The following is a 5,919-nucleotide window of genomic DNA, read 5'->3' as shown; positions in this document are numbered from 1 at the left end:
TATTTGATATTATTTGATAATAATATTTCAACATATTAAAATATTTGTTATTGAATTTAATTAAAAAAAGGCCAGTATGAACTGTTTATGGCGAATGGTGAATTCACCCACCTTTTTCCAGCGTGGTAAAAAGTTTGTTTAGGATTGTGGTCGTAAGTCTTTAGCTGAATAGCATGGAATAACCTGCTTATCTAGAAAAGGCAGCATGGAGGTGGATGAGTCAACAAGAATGATGCCTGCATACATAGGAAAGAAAGCAGGGATATGTGGCATCTCACTGTAGACAGACACTTTCTGTCCTGGGCAAGATCACAGGGATTCCCTCACTTCCGTGGGAACATTCATGACTCAATAAGGAAAGTGTAAAAAAAAAAGAAAAACACAGAAAAAGAAAGAGTCATGAAAAGAAGAAGAAAAAAAAAACCAGTATCCAGATGCAATCACCCCTCTCATTTCCTCACCTAGTCACTACCATTTGCTGTGGATCATTTCACCTGTGGCGTTACAAAATCCCACTGTGGCAAATCCGAACACATTACTATAAAAAAAGCCATACAATGATTAATAGCAGCAGCTTCCTCTGATATAACTATATTATCAGCCTTGTTCCTGACACAAAGAGGAATCGCCAAATATTTACCAGAACTCCCATCCCCCAAGGTCAATTATCTGTATTATAAATGCAGTCTCAGAGCTGCCTGTAATGGAGAAAATGGGAAGTAAACAATTAAGTGACTGCATTCGGTTACCCAGAAGACAGTGTCTTTGGAACATTTATTTCGCAAAACCAGTCACACGGTTTAAATTTTTTTAAATAGAGATGTATACATCATATCAAAGCCTTCCATTGATGTATGGTTTGTTAGGAAAGGACATTATTTGACTGAGATGCAACTATTTGAAGATCTGGAATCTGAGGGTGCAAAAAAAAAATCGAAACATTGAGAAAATCGCCCTTTAAAGGTTTCCATGTATGTTCGCGATTGTGCTGCATTCACTCACAAAAATAAATGTTTTATATATTTACGGTAGGCAATGTACAAAATATCTTCATGGAATCCTAATGATTTTTGGCATACAAGAAAAATCGATCATTTTGACCCATACAATGTATTGTTGGCTATTGCCACAAATATACCCGTGCGACTTGTGACTGGTTTTGTGATCCAGGGTCACATATCACAATCATTCTGTTTCTGCTTATACATGGTTTCATTCAAACTTTTACGATGTGGGTTTTCAGCCATCAGTTACAGGGAGGGTTTTACGAATCCCAGAAAAAAAAAGAACCGCTTGTGACACTGCAGTTAAAAATTGCATTATGTCCTCATGTGTCATTTCTCCGGTGTTTAGTCAACTCACTGTAAACTAGCGTGCAGGCTTGACACACGAGACTTCACACACTATTGTGTAGAATATGGATCTAAAGGCCTTTTGATAGTGCAGAAAACTTCAGAATATGATATAACTGACTTCAAAAACATTCTTTGAGGCACCATGCAAACATCGCCAAACATTTACACACTCACTCACTCTCTCTCTCTCTCTCTCTCTCTCTCTCTCTCTCTCTCTCTCTCTCTCGATAAAACCTTCATGTTTGTTCATGCACCAGCATTGTGCATAACAAAGAATGACTCATAGGGTGGTTATAAAAAGCACACCTTTACAATTATCAGTTTAGCCTTTGAACCTGTAATTTTGCTATAATGGCACCAGTATAATTGTGACTAAAACATGACAGAGACTTTGTGGAGTCTGGCAGCCGGCAGTGCAAGTACTGCAATTGGCACTCTCTCTCCTAATGCCCTGGGGTCTGTTGTGAAACCTGTAGCGTTGCACCACAGATTTGTATGGACACCTGATTCTTGCTCAAACCTGCAAACGCTTCATTAAACCTCACTAAAGTTTGCTTCTGCGCGTCATATGGCGTTGGCTTCGGTTATTTGTTGTGATGTGACTTACGTAAGTGCGCCTTTTGATCACTGTTGCACAAACTTTAAAAGGCATAGACAATGTCTTCAAAGGTTCAGAGTTGGAATTTGAGTTTTGAATCATTTGTCAAGAGCCAAAATTATAACTAGGCCTTCTCTTTTTTTCTCTCTGAAGAGATAAAGCAGAAAAAAGAAAGAGCAAAAGAAAGACAAGTGAGCAAAGCCCGTGCCAACTAAAATACGAACATCCTGCCTCCCCATTCTCTCTCTCTCTTCTCCACACACACATGCTCAATCTCTCTCTCTTTCTGTTTTGAAGAGTGCTCAGCGGTTGTGTTATGACAGAGATTCTTTTGTTTGGATTATGAGGCAGAGGAAAGGGGAACAACAAGCCTTACTGCTGTTTTTACTGTCATATAAACAATATTTTCATAAGGTGTTTCTCGTCCTCTCAGATCAGAGAGAGATGACTGATTGAGACATGCAGGATCTGTTTCCAACTAACACAAACACACTCAGTGTGTCCAGCTCTCCTCCTGACGGTTGTGGAAGTGTGTGACACTGCATGGATCTTATAGCTTGATGTAAAACAGCATTATGAAGCTTCAGCTATGAAATGGCCTTTGCTTTTATTATGTGTTGCACTCATTAATACACATATAAGAAAGAGACAACATCATTTGTTTGAGTTAACAAAATTTAAATCATGACAAAATCTGAGAAACATTTAAAGGTCATCCCTAACATACCAGACAAACACGTTTTTTTTTTTTTTCTAAATAAAGATTATATACTTTTATTATAATTAGAAATTACTACACTACATTTTGGATGTGATTTTGAGGTATATTTATTTTTAAATTACATTTTAATCATTCTATCAGATAAAGAATGTCATATTTGCACTGTGCCATATTAAGCTAATTTTTCATTTAGGCCTATATTTTGTGATATACCAAAATCAAACACATAAGGTAGAGACACTTTTAAGGAGTAGCCTATATAAGGTCTAGTTATGATGGTCTTTAGCATAAATGTCGACTTAAATCTATAGGCAATAGATTATTTTTATTTAATTGATTTTATAAATCGACTCATTTAATATTTAATAATTGATCACTTTTATCGTCGAGGACATTCAAGGAAGTTTTATTCATATATTTAGAAAATTTGACCATTGAGGGACGCACGCGTACACAAAACCTGAAACATTTTTGCATCTCTAATTGAAAATAATTTGAGCCAATATGCAAACATAAATTAAGCACTGGTTGAATCTGTCAATCATCATGTTGTCTTATTAATGTTATGAGCCAGCCGCAGATGATTGTGGTCACGAAGAGAGAAAGACTTTTAGGCAGGGTTATGTTTAATACACAAAGGCAGGGTGATTTAACCCACGCACCCGCACTAATAACAAGGCACGATAGTAACGAAAGGTATTTCATCATCATTTAACCTAGACTGACAACACCCAAGAAAAACGGATGGCATTTTTTCGTCAAAATGTTCGTCATGGTGAGGGGGTAAAGATGGGTTAAAGGTTAAATCGAGAGTCATGAACTGACCTGCATGATGAGGTCCAGTTTAGGACAGCTGTCTGAAAAGAAGCCTGAGAATCTGTTAACACTGGTGTACTGCTGCACACTTGTGGCCAATTTGAAGAAGTACATAGCTATATTAAATGTACCTGGCCAAATGTAGGAAAACATGGACATGTAAAATGTATATTTTGTCGATTTGTGTTGAGATGTCCGTTCCTAACCCATCATTGTTATATGTATCAACAATTTAATCTTTTATCACCTAAGGCCAGACGACAGTTACATTGGTTTCAGTTTGTTTATAAATGTATCTTTTTTAATTATCCTCTTTATTTGAAGCAATATTTAGTCCCATATAGATCAACTTATGGCCTGAGACACCTTGATCATCTATTTTTTTCTGTCCCAAATATTTCAAAAGAAATTGGAAGACGTGCCTTCAAATTCAAAGCTCCCTCTGATTGGAACAGCTTACCTTGTTCCTTAAGGTCCATCTCTTCCTTTTCACTCTTTAAGTCAGCCCTGTTAACTTATTTACAATCCTGTGAACAATGCAAATGTTTCTCTATATGACTTGTGTAGGCTATGTTTTATTATTATTTATTTTTTTTCTCCTGTAATATTCTGAAATTATTTCATATTGTTTATATGAATATGTTTTGGATAGAGGAGGGACTGGTTGGTTGAATGTGTCGAAGAGCTTTATGTGTGAGTTTGTAATTGTGTGTAATTGTTTGATGTTATTTTCAGGACCCCCTCGAAAATGAGATGTTCCATCTCAAGGGGTTATCCTTAATAAAATGAAAATGAAATGAAAATGAAATATAAAACACAAATAACATTTTATATTATCATAAAATATCAAAGTGTAAGATATTACACATTCAGTGGATCCGGGGGTGTCTAAGGAAGTATATGCTAATACCTGAGGAAAGGTTAGCATTCTCATTAGCTGCTCGGCTGGCTTTTAAAGTATGTGACTAGGCAGTCATGGTACTGTAAAGTATGTGACTAGGCATTCATGACCACAACTGACTTTAAAAGCTGAAAAATGCTACCTCGGAGTTAACAGGCACTGGCTGTAGCCTACTGAGGTAAGGTGACAAGCTCATTTCAACCTTTTGCGATCCCTTCAAAAAAGTTGTTATTGACAAAACATCGACTATAACATATTAAAATGTGTGCAATTTATATATTGCTTGCAAAAATAAAATTCGGTTGCACTTTATTTTACAGTTGTCTACGTGTAGGCTACTTACCTTAGAAAGCACTGGGTAAAATGAGGTAACTACATGGGTTAAGGTTAGGTTTAGGCCAGGGTTAGTATCTAGTTATTGCAATTATAATAAGTAGCTACATAATATGTACATGGAGAACATGACTGTAAAATAAAGAGCTACCTAAAATTATTTTGGAATACACAGTTACTTCTGAATGACTGATTACAAAAGAAATAGAACAGTGCAGTTCTGGGATCTACCAGCAGAGGCTAGTAAAATTCCATTAAAAAATCTGCACACTTTTTTTTTGACATTTTAAATAAATAGATACATAAACAAATATGTATAGTTTTCTATATCCTTGTAGTGTTTTTGTAAAATTGAATTCTAAAAATCCATCCATGTTCGATCTGTTATCATCATTCTATTCTATTCAACAAGCTGTTTATTAGTTTTAAAAGTCATAAGGGACATCTGTTTGGGCAAAAAAAAAAAAGAGAGTCTTTTCTCTACATACAAATCGGTGCTTTTATTCATGCCTTTTTCTAACATATACTGTATTTATATATAAATTCACAGTTAGATCCATATAAAACTGAAATGTTTACCATAACATCATTTACAGATACATCATTGTAGAAGAGAAAAAAAATAATGGAATGCCCATTTGACCTTCATTTACACACATGATTTTTAGTCAGTGGGTTCCCTGTAAAATACTATAAATTTTGGCATCACATATTTATGGACAGAAGGGTGCAAATCTCAGAATACAGAACAAATATATGACATACAATACAAACAAACAAAAATTAGATACCACATGGTAAAGACTATAAAATATACAGACATCTGCTACACTAGTTTTGTGCACAAATGATGCAAGGAAAGTTTAAAAAGGTGTGAGAGAATGTCTCTCTCATATGACGAGTCCTGAGAGGACAGAACACTACATTAATGGTACGACCGTCTCCTCACATTCAGTTATATATATATATATATATATATAAAAACAACAACAACAACTTCAGATTTCATAATAAAGTGATAACTGGAGCCCATGCAGAGTTTGAAGCTAAAATGTGAACTTGCAGTAAATGCATTGTTATAATGTCATTATGTTTGTTTGTCTAATGTGTTTGTGCCATTATTGCCATGCCATTATTACACTGCAAATTGTAAATTTGTCTTAAAAGTCTTCAAAGTGACTTTTATTTGCAAAAC

Source organism: Rutilus rutilus (genome assembly GCF_951802725.1).
Source record: "Rutilus rutilus genome assembly, chromosome: 2".
Lineage (NCBI taxonomy): Eukaryota > Metazoa > Chordata > Actinopteri > Cypriniformes > Leuciscidae > Rutilus > Rutilus rutilus.
Note: the sequence above shows the minus strand (reverse complement) of the source record.